Source organism: Bactrocera oleae, chromosome 2 (assembly GCF_042242935.1).
Source record: "Bactrocera oleae isolate idBacOlea1 chromosome 2, idBacOlea1, whole genome shotgun sequence".
Lineage (NCBI taxonomy): Eukaryota > Metazoa > Arthropoda > Insecta > Diptera > Tephritidae > Bactrocera > Bactrocera oleae.
This window is the reverse complement of record NC_091536.1, coordinates 83,671,940-83,684,174: the sequence shown is the minus strand read 5'-3', so window position 1 is coordinate 83,684,174 and position 12,235 is coordinate 83,671,940. Positions and strand designations below refer to the sequence as shown.

The window sequence follows — 12,235 nt, the reverse complement described above, 5'->3', positions numbered from 1 at the left end:
AAATTAATTCGACTCGAAGAAGCAATGCTATGAAATGTAGACCGGATCAATACATAATACAAGTATAATGTTTCCAATATCGCAGCCAGATTAGACCCAACATATGCTATATGTAGGTATATTAATATATTTTTATTATAAACATTTGTTTCAATGAAATAAACCAGACTTCATTGACGCCTCATGTAAATTTTGTATAAGAATAAAAACTCTGCGATAGAGTCATTTGTGAAAAAATATTAAAATTTCACCATGCGTCCACATAAAAACAATGGATGTAGTAAAAACGTATTTATTATATTTTAAATAGATGACTTTAGTAATCTGAAAAATACAAATTACTAAAAATTTACGAAAAATATGGCACAAATCACACAAAGTATTTTTCGACCAATATTACTGTCTGTTTATATTAAGAATTATTTTTCACTTTTTCGTTTGGAGTAATTTAAAAAATGGAATTAATTTGTTTTTTAAACTATATATATTTATTTTCCCTTTTTTGTTTAAAGTGTTTTAAAAGAGTGTTTTTCAGTATTTTATGCCACACGTTGTATTTTCACTAACTTTAAAGATGTGTTTCAGTAAATTTATTATTCAAATGACAACATTTAATATTCAGACCACGACCACAGTAGTGTGTGATAGGAATGGGTGGGTCACATATTAAATTTGGTTTAAATTGGTCGGATAACTCCCGAGATATAGTATTTCACCTAAAGGTTGTTGGCGCCATGACCATTAGTCAGTTTTTACAGCTCCTCTTATAAAGTTCTTTCCTGCCATCTTGTTTGAGAAATTTAATGCTTGTGGCGCATTGATTCAGTGCACTTTTAGTAATTTTCAACTTAACCATAAATAGTGGGCGTGGTTATTATCTGATTTTTCACAGCGTTTGGAAAAGTGCTAGAAAGACTTCCTCCCAGCAAATTTAGTGGAGTTAACTACAGCCGTTTGGAAGATATGTACATTAAACAATTTAGAGGGCCGGGCTACGTCCACTTTTAAACAACTTTCGGCCAATTGCTCAGAAGCGGCTACCTCTGGCTAATAAGAGGAACTGTGTTACATCAGAACAACGCTTATCCTCACACGTTGATAGGGGCCCCTCAGAAGCTCCGTGGCTTAGTCGGAAGGTTTTAATGTATCCACCTTATAGCCCAGACCTCGTACCAAGTGATTAGTATCTTGTAACACGGCTTTAACCGAAAATATACTCTTCTTGTAAATAATGCTCTCATGGTTATTTCCGGTAATGACGTCAGTCTAGCAATATTATGAAGGAACGGAGATTTTTTGAGAAAATTACAGAAATCGTTGAAACATTTTTTTTTACATTAAAAACATGATTGTTGGCTTTCATCTAAAAATCGATTATCGTTTGCCAAAACATTCCCTTTTTATATTAATAAACCTAACTGTTAGATTAAGACTCAAGGGTTTTACTTGATTTTGTGGCTTGTCAAGTGTCGGGATTAGGAGATGTAATTTTTCATACACTTTCTATATTTACTACAAACAATACTTTTGCGTTAAAAGCATAAAGTTTGAGTGAATGAACCTTAATATAGCGTTAAACTCATACGTTTCTATAAGAACATTAAAGTTCTTCGACCAACTCATGAACGGTGGTTGTAAGTAAACTGTAAACACATTGATTATGTGCAATGTTCACCAAAGAGGTTAACTCACTTCCGTCTCCGATCTCTCCCTTATCAAAATAACCAACCAACAAGACGACAATGCCGCTGAAGCAATCGAACTGCTTACGAGTTCAAAAAGAAGTACAGAAATACACAAACGCATGAAACTGCAAGCGACACTTGGTAGCCGGGTTCACCGAAATGCCGGTGGGTGTAAAAAATTCCACTTGACAATGCGAAGTGCAAAGAGACAATGGAAACTTTGTTGTGCAACTACCGGCGACAACGAACCATTGAGCCACCAAAACGCTTAATACACGCTTCGTATAGCGTTCAGACTTCGTTCGCGTATGTGAAAAGGCTGCGAGGCAAGAATGCAATGTGTGAGCGAATAGAAGAAATGTAGCAAAAAAGCGAAAAAAAAAAATAAAACAAAGGAACTTCTTGCGGAAAAGCAGCAAAAAGAAAAAAAAGCAAAAACGAGTTAAGGAAGTTAACTTAAAAGGTATACAATGCAAAAAAGTTGGAGAACTTCGAAGTATACGAAGAAAATAAACATTGCAACAAAAACCGGAACTCGCTCCAAGAAGTGCTTGGATACAACTGTAAAAAGAGTTCAAGAAAACACCTTCTTAATGCCACAAAAATGCGAAGGCGAGCGCAAAGGGCACCCGAGCTACGGCGAGACTGTAGCAACGCAATGGAAGTGGAAAATTCAATGAGCAGAAAGAAATGACATTTGCGCAAAGGGCGAAAAAGACACAGATGGTGGGTGAAAGTGCAGCGAAAATACAAACAAACATGGACACTTAATCACACGAGCTTCCTGTGTTGAACGTCTTCCGCCTGCTGCAGTGTACGAAGTGTTAGCGAATGCAGTTGGAGCTGAAGTTCTAGGTGACGCAATTGAAAAGTAGCGAGAGAATAAAAACTTACAACACATGTTTAAATGGGATTGCACTTCGGCAAATTATTGCATTGGCGCAAATAGACTATTGCAAAAGTTACGCTTTTTCGGGTTTTACGCGACTCCGCAGCCATAGAAGGTGCGTGCTCAGACGTGTCCGCCAACGCGAGCAATATTCAATCCCCCTTCGCTGAAAATTTCATACTAGGAAATTGTACAGTCGCAGAAGTGAGTAGACCGAGCGAAGGAATATAAAGAGCGGTAATCTCCAAATGCTTGTGTGTATAGATTTTTCGCCATTTTTTATTTCATTTTACTTCTTGTACAATTCTTGGATTATAAAACTCCAGACACCTGAAATAGCACGTACACACGCGGAAATTTAACAAAAACTTTCATTAAGGTGTATCATTTTAAAGATAGAAATTTCATTTTAAACACAAGAAGAAAATGCGTTCACTAATTTTCTTGTCCTACAGGACAAGACCGCCAAGTACTACAGCGATGGAGCGGAACAGCCATTAGTTTCATGAATTTACTATAATCCAGACTCTATACGGTAGGAAGGAACAGATGAGGAAAGAGGTCAGTTTTGTTGCTATTGTACCCATAGGTTTTCTGCAAAAGGCTTTGACGAACACTTCAGTGGTGACACTATTATTTTTTTAACAGACATAACCCCGGGTTTCTGAAGAAGCATTCTAATAAAAATTTTATTTTTTTTCTAACATGGAGAGCTCCTTTTTAATCTGCCAAACTGTTTAGATCTGTGTTTTCGCAGCTCTCTGGGACTAATTCCGCACTCGATTATTTGAAAGAAACGGCTTATTAGTCTATTTTAACTTGTGTTTAATTTCATGTATCATTTGCTGGTTGCGTTTTATTTTAAGTCTTTAATTATGAAGCGCTCTATATTTTCTTGGAATGCAAAATTGGAGGCTAGATTCCACTTATGTTCCTAGGGGAATTTTCAAGTATTTTCAGATTAATTATGAAACCAGCTCTGGGAAGAACAACGAATTGCTTTCAATTAATGCCAACTTTCAAATTTGTTTATGATTTGACAAAGCTCGGTTGAAAATCGGGGTATCCCTAATGCATATACTCATACTTATGAACAAACTACATATATACTTGAACACGATATACATTTGGTGTGACTGCAATGCGATATAAGGTAAAGAAATCCGGAAAAATAACCAAAAACTTTGATTTACTGCAGCTACCAAGCGTGTACAAACAAAACAGTAGTTTTGAAAAGTCTTTAATTTTGATTTGATAAAAAAAATTCTAAAAGTAAACAGCACGGAATGTCGCAAATTCTCTATGCCTTACATTTCCACTTTCATACCCAATAAACTCACACGCATTTGAGGCGCGCAATCTTTAAAATAACAAAACTCCATTTGCGATTGTTTCTCATAAAACCACTGAAAGCTGCAATGTATTTGACGTCTTGCTAGCGTGTGCTACAACAACACAAGTTAACACAGCAATTGCTGCAAACGTCACTCATATTTGTATGTGTGTAGGCATGCAATTAAAGAATACTCCACATGAGTGGCATTACAATTCCGGTATGGAATAATAAAAGGAAATATGTTGAGGTGTTTTTGAAGTACTGCAACAATAAGTGGTACTTGTGGGAACCCCTCTTCGAGTACATGAAATAAAGCAGAAAAAGAGTGAAAAACGGGAAAAATAAATTGTTGTGAAGTGAGGAAGTTTTCTTTGAGTTTTTAACGGAGAGTTGATTTCTTTTCAAAACGTTAGTATACTATTGTATATATACATATGAAATGGCGTCAGCTCTAATTTTCTTACGATATCCTTAGGGGTGATATTGAAGCACTGCATACTGAACCATATTAATGATGTCACCTAAAATCCATATTAACAATTCACCTAAAAAGGTGGTTTATTTGTGGCGATGTAGAAGAAGTTTCTTGATTTTCGCGCGAAGGGAAAAAGATAATTTAAAATTTTATTCCACAAAAATCTATTTATGAAATCTTAAAAACTTTTAAGCAATTATGCAATTGTAAAGAAAAACTGCTTTGAAATCTCTTTTTCGAGCTAAACGTGATCCCGACGGCGCTAAAGAAGGTCCTCTACTTCTGCAGTGATTGGGTCTTATCCATTGAAACCTTAAAAAAGTGGATCATTTGTCTCTAAGTGATCGCTCATGCAAATTCTAAAAATGCAAGTTTAAGGAAAACGCGTTTAAAGATAAACTGATAGAGCTGATTGAACTGAGCGGTTATATTTAGAAAACTGTAACTCAAAAATTATTTGAGTTGTCTATTTGAAAGTTTTGGCATGCCATATTTAAAGGTATAACCTATCGAAATATATATAATAATAAGATTTTTTAAATTTTTTTCACGCTAGGTGTGCAGTTTAACAGTCGTTAGTGCTACTTTCTATACAAACTATATCCAGAAATCACCAATAAAATTTATTTTTTCCAATGGCTGCACAAAAGAAAAATGCACCGAACGAACAAAGGAGTAATTGAGTGAACAACCTAAAGACAACAAATAAAAAGAACAAAAGGAAGCTCTGCTGAAATTGACAAACAAATTCTGAAAGCAAAAACAACACAACACAGAAAATCGCAGCAAAGTGTAGTAAATGCAGTGTTTGTAAAAACGAAAATAAAAAGAGAAAAAGTGGAAAATGTGGTTAGAACTGTGGTGAGACCACACAGCTAACTATGTGAACTGAGTGCAACGGAAACGTCACAATAAATAGCAAGAGAAAACACTACAAAAACAACAACAACTAGGTATATACAAACGGTGAGCACAATAGCAATTTTTTTTAAAGACAAAAGAAAATTGTCATAATATTAGGGAGAACATAATAAACTCGACAGAAAGATTTTTTATAATTTTAAAAGTGGTAAAATCTTTGAAAATTTAGGAAAGAGTTAAGTTACCGAGATGATTGGAAGGAGAAGTTACATGTGATAAAAACTAGAAACCTTACATTTAAGACTGAATATACTTAGTATGGTTCCTGTATGGGCTCTCTCCGGTATAATAAAAAATATCGGTATGATTTTTGGATAGTTTAGAAAATCTTAAAATAGACCGGCAGAGTAAAACTTATGCATTGGGGGAACGGTATTATTATTAAATAGTGAATCAAAGTTTAGCGGGAAGTTTTGAGTAGATCGAAGCAAAATCTCTTTAGTATCAAATACTACTGGATTTCCGAACATTTTATGGTGTTTCAGACATAAATAATAATTTCGGACATATTTTTCTTTAAGAATGGATACTGAAACGTTCTTATAAATTCTGCAATTTGAAAGATTGGAGATGCATCTTCGTCAGTTCAGAAAAAGTTGTAGGTTAGAGCGAAAATTTTAATAGACTCAAGTCTCGAATTTTCTACTAAAATTCGTTCCCAAATACATCAAAGCCCAAAATAATATATTCCCCAACCACGGCGATAATGCAGCAAATTTTCCGTGGCAATTGAATAATAAACAGAAAAAATGTCAGAACACTTCTTTGAGATTTTTTGTTGTTTTTGTCAACTCTTCAGCTATTATTGTGTGTCTTGGCTGTTTTTCGCGCCACTTTCTTTTCTATTTCTGTCGTGAAATGCACTTAAATCAAAGCAATGCACAACTGCCACCGGGAAGAACTGTCATGCTGAGGCAGCAACACTAAAGGGGCAAAAGCGCCACCAACAGCGAAATAAAATAAATTTTAAAAGAAATAACGAAAACAGATTTCTTGTCGTGCGCCAGACACACACACACACACATTTATACAAAAGCATACAAAATAACATCGACAATGCATTGTAGCTTCGCACTTTCCAGGTGTAAACGCGCAAAATGTGTATATGTCACGTGCCACCTTCCATCCTTACTACTTGAGGTAGTCAACGCTTAACTCAACGCGACTATTCTTTATTTTCGTTTCCATTGCCATAGTTAAGACGCGCTATTTTCTACAACCGAGCACGCAGACGGCACTAACTCACTTTCTTAGCAGCTCTCAGGTCTTTATTTTCTTTCTTTGCTTAGCTTTCGTTAAAAATTGTTTCGCTTGGATTATTCGTCGTCGCTTTGGTGATTATTTCTTTAGTTTCTACATGTCAGTCGTTGTTGCTGCACTTTATTTTATTTTACTCTTTTTTTGTATTTGCAACTTTGTATTATTCGCTGCTTTTAGATGCACATTCGTTAGCGGAAAGCCAAGTCTAGCAACTGACAAGCTTCACTTGAGCACAAAAAGTGCACGCAGTCACACACACACAGACATATTCAACAATAAAAACATCACTCGTTGTTATATATTTCCTTTTACCGCTGCGAAAATTTATTTAGTTTTTTTCGGGGTTCAGAAAGGTGCAAAGCATTGTGCTTGAAGAAAAAGGAAAAATTTCCGACAGCTGGGTAAAAGTGGCGATATGCTGCTGACAAGTGCACCCCTTGTAACGGAGAATAAATGTTATTTACTTTTGGTAAATAGGATAGAGTATCGTAGCAAAAGCTTAGTTTTTGAAATATTTGAGATCAGTTAGGTTAAGTTTAATATTTGAAAAATTAAAACAAAAATATTTTTCATAATTTTATCTTTCTTTGAAGGTATAAAGAAGAAGTCTAGTAAAAATTAATCCATTATTTAAATTGAAGGCTTTATTCACTATAATATGAATATGCGCCGATTTGTGGCCATTTGGAAGGTAATTTCCTGATACCACTCTCATAGCAACCCTCGTCCACACTGACACAATACGGGGACAGTCGATTTTCACAAGCTTCTCTTGAGTTGACTTTTTCACCAGAAAAATTATTCACCCTGGAGAGGAACAATTTGTAATCAGTTACTGCTAGGTGCGGACTTTGAGGTGAATTCATAAGTAACTCCCAGCCAAGCTCTCAGAGCTTCTGACGAATCAATATCGGTGCATGTGGACCTGATGGAACATAATTCCTCGCCTTGGCTCCAGGGCAGCAACTCATAGTGGATTGTTCAAACACATAGCAAAACCTTCCTGAACATCAATTCTGGCTTGTGCACCGCTTGTGTCTAATCACCGAGATTCGACTGCCAGAGTTTTCGCTTGACATTGTCGTCGATTCGCAAAGGGTTCAATGATGTATTTTTTCTTTGCTGGTGTGCTTCTTTGATGTGTGGTCAAACAATACTGTGGAAAGCACTCACAAAGCTATCCGAACGGTTTTTTTAGTACGAAATCTTATCTTTTAAACGACATACATAACGTTATCCGATAGCGTGAATTTACTAGCCCTTATAATCTTATTATATCTATTGTGTTAGTAGGAAGTGAAGTATTATGGGAGTATAAATCCAGATTGAACTAGGTTCTAAAAACTTTAAGTTTAATGTATAGGTTTATTTTTTAAAAGACAATCCCCAATATATCTCATTCGCTTTAAATATCTGCGCTTTTCATATTGTTAAGTCAGCCTAGATGTAGGCAACATTGTATTGTATTGACTTGAAAATGAGGATAAAATAATGAATATTCAAATTTCTTTATTATTTGCTTTTGTCTAAATTAAAAGAAAAACTGCAAAGTGCATTAGAAATACCCGCTTAGTACTATTTTACATTGAGCTCGCGAAATTTACATTTATCCAAAGCCCAACAACAAATTTTTCGGTTGCATACCTTTTTAGTCTTTTTAGTTTTTCCTTTTAATACAAGTTTTTTTTTTAATTTATGGTTATTTCCCAACTTCTTATTTTGAGTCTTAAAGCAATACGAGAAAATGGGACCGTGAAAACAATTGCTGCCAATGGGAGATATAAAAAGGTACATTTCCGCCTTTATCGTATTCCTCATGCTTACAAAGCCATCGCTCTTCTACATACCATATACAAAACCATATACTTGTACAACCACTCACATACATACATACTTCTGACATATAAATATTAAATTAGTATACGAATATATTTGCGTTGGGAGTCGCTTTTCGGTTTTCTTTATCCACTTCATAAAAAAATTGCAAAACCAACGAAAAAAAAAATGTCAGAAGTTACCACTCGCTCTGGATGGCTTAATTTTTCCTTTTTCGCTTGCCACTCACTTTCTTTATTATTCTGTCGTATTGTTTTCAGGCGGCGCGTCGTTGAGTGATCGGGTCACTGCAAAATTTTCTGCAGCTTTGAATATTTAACACAGCTATAAATATTTAAAAAGCCTGAAAGAAATGACAGACGGACGAATGGTCAAAGGTATGGTGAATGCTGCAGGTGATAAGACCTGTGGAGATATTTACGGAAGTACAGTTATAACATACTTGTATATATGCAAATATATACGAATTGTTATTTATATTTGTGTAAGTATGCAAACGTAAATGCTTTTTGTCATGCACACGACTATAACAACAGAAATGAATATACCTTTCTCCAAGCGGTTGTCACTGTGAGTTTGTGCGCTTGTGTTGGTGGAGATACAAGTACAAGGTATATGGAGGAAATGAAAGAGCACACGTAGAGAAGATATCATCAACATACAGCTGTACCTACTATATGTGCAAGTATATGGGAGCACAGGAGTATGCGCGTTCCACTAGCCAAAGCGGAAAGCAGTTCATGTTCTCTTCGCAAGTGCGGGTGGCTGCCAGTTGCTAGCTTTTTGACCTTAATAAAAGATAGCCGCTTGCTGCAGGTGAAACCTATGTGCCTCTTGCTTTCTTCCATATTTTTAAATTTTATGTTTCTCACCTTTATTTTTATTATTTTTTTCCTTGGAATTCTGAAGTTGCATACGAATTGAGGGCAACAAAAGCAGCAGCACTCAAGTTTTTAGCCATAGCTATGCTAAAGACAAGAATTGTGCTCACACGATAGGCGTACATATGTTTCATATAGGTATATCTGATTTCTGTGCATATGCTATGTGTTTTGGTAGGTTTGTCTACAGGCGTGCTTGTCAAGCCACATTCGTCCACCTACTTTTCGCCTGCTCTCTGGCACGTCCATATCGTTTCCCCTGCATACATATATCTATATGAGTATAGTATTTGTAGGCACACAGCAATCAGCAAGAGTCATGTACCAATACAACAATATTCCTTAGTGTCACTTCATATATGTGCATGTGATGCCTTTTGACCTGCTTTTGTCCTGCAGTCAAAGCTAAAGTGTCTGTCACATGTTATGCAGAAATAAAAATAATGAAATAAAAGGGAAATAAGCATAGGTAAACGGAGGTTTGATAAACCGAGTGGAAAAATTCATTTATGCAAAAATAACGTTCAGAAAAATTCAAGAGTAGGAAGAAAAAACTGAAACGGGCCTGTATTGGTTTATTATGTGTTTCAAAAAAGCGTTTTAGCACATAACTTTCCCTTCCAATATCATTCGTGCAGTCGGTATATACATGGACAAAATAATGTGTTTCGCTGCCTTATTTTCTTTGCCTAATAATTAACTGTCTTCGTCAAGAGCACAGAGGATACTGATGGCTTAAAAGTGGTCGCCTACTGGCACCGGTTAGACCATCATTTGATGTAACAACCCACATAACGATTAGGTTAAAAACTATTAAAAGTGCAATAACTCACTAAATAAGTACGTCAGAAGCATTAAATTTCACAGTCAAGATGGTGCTTAAGGGGGTCAGCCCATGTGATGGGCTTAAAAAATCGATTTATTTTTTAGTTCACAAATTGCATTGCTAACATGTCTAGAATACAATAGTAAAGTGATTATTAAAAATTCGAAGTCGTTGTGAAGATACAGCAGTTAAAAGAAGGAGCTGTTCAGAGCGGTTCCAAGCGGACTTGAAGCTTTAAATGCGCTTTTGCCAAAGCTGTGTGTTTATCAAATTTTTTTCCATCGAATCTCAAAAACGGCTTAACCGAATGACTTGAAATTTGTAGGGTACACTCAGCACATGTAAACATATGGAATGAACTATTTATTATCAGGCAAAAATTTCCAGCAGTTTTTTATAGCAAAAAACAAATAAAGAAAAGCAAAATTCGCAACCTTTTTTCAAATATCTTCAAAAACTGATATATTCATTTGATAATAGTTCATTCCGTGCATTTAGGCTTACAGATTAAAACGCTCTATCTATTTGCTGGTCGCAAAAAAGAAAATTATAAAAAGTTGCTAAAAAACGGACCATCACGTGGGATGACCCGCTAAAGGATTTCTAGGCATCGTTATAAACATTGGATAATGGGAGCGGTAGTTGTAATGGAATCCTACATCTAAGGAACTAGCCGACAAATTTCCACTAAATTTGGTGCGAAATGTTATGCTGATATTCTTAAACCACACACACTAAAACCACACCTACTCCCTTCCACGTGATTCTTACGCGTTAGAGTTTATGAATTAAGCGCCAATGAAGTTATCGGAATAAAAATGTGTACAAATATATTTCCTTCAATCTACAAGTATTACGACGAAGAATTATCGAAGTCGCAGCATAACTTTTCAAGCGACATATACCAAATATGTGGACTTCCGTACAAGCATACCCTGATTTTTACTGATAATATCGGTCAATCTGTGGATTAAGAGAGAGAAGTCTAACATGTTACTTTACACTCGAACTTAGCTCTTTTTAACTTTTTTTCAGTTTAAGTTCTTAAAATATTGTGGCTGATGGGTATAGTTACGCTTATTCTGACTATACTTGACTAAATGTACGTGATTGATTATATCACTTCGCTATAGACTTATTATATATATTATATATATCTTATATTATATATATATTAATGGTAAGTATATCTAATCTTATATTTTGTTGAAAGTTTTTGAAACAGGTGCTAGCAGAAAAGTTATATCTGTTTTAATATATAATATATTTGTTGAACATCAGCAACATTTCTTGGTTAGAGATCTTCTATAGTTACAAATTCAACCGTTTCCTATGAGATGGAAATCAATGTTCGCTAGAAGCGTCTTTGTGTGATCTAAAAGTTAGTGTAACAGATCAACTTTATGCATTATTTTTGAAAATAGATTGGTTAATTACTTTCTTCATAATATTTTTTTTTGTTGTTATGTTAGCAAAGGGTCGGCTAGTTTCCTCAAGCAGAAACCTTTTCTGAACATTAATATTACTTTCTGTAAATATTTTTCAAAATAAATGAAGCTTCGGAATCGCGTGTTTTTATTTTGTCCTCAATGTTATTGAATTTTTGTGAGCATTTTTTATACATAAACGACACACGTCGTCCATCTAATATGCACAAAGTATGTTTCAGTGTTTGAAGGTGATAAAAATAATTTCAAAGTGTGCAAGAAGTTATAGAGCTACCAAATTTTGCCAATGAAAGAACATAACCAAGAAAATACACTGATCGACCTTCTTCTAAGGAAAAGTAAGCAATTTTTATTTGTCTTGACAAAAAGTTGATTTAAATCTGTCACGAAAATTGATTATTTAAATCTGTAAGAAAGCGTGACAATGGCAATGAAAACTAGGTGGCATCACATAACAAAGTAAAGCTTGTGGTGGAATCTGTTTGAAATAAGTCGCACCGCTTTGTGCTTTACTTTTAATAAATCTAAATTCATTTATTCTACTTGCGCGTGCAAAACTTTTATGCTTCCTCTTTCTCATTATTCTCCCTTGTTTTACACGCTTAACATGCAGTTTTTGCTTTAAATTTGTCTGCTTTATATATATTTTCCTTATCATTCACTCTCCCGATTACTTCA

At 35.0% G+C, this 12,235-nt stretch overlaps 1 protein-coding gene and 1 long non-coding RNA gene across 4 annotated transcripts in view; one reads left to right on the top strand and one right to left on the bottom strand.

The window, feature by feature from the left end:
- Window positions 1-12,235, bottom strand: part of Gfrl (Glial cell line-derived neurotrophic family receptor-like) — a 226,618-nt gene that overhangs the window by 86,952 nt on the left and 127,431 nt on the right. The window lies entirely within an intron of this gene.
- LOC118680659 (uncharacterized) lies at window positions 4,644-11,126 on the top strand. The gene is made up of 4 exons (XR_004976276.2): window positions 4,644-4,884; window positions 4,942-5,351; window positions 8,663-8,886; window positions 10,608-11,126. It is a non-coding gene; the product is annotated as an uncharacterized lncRNA (long non-coding RNA).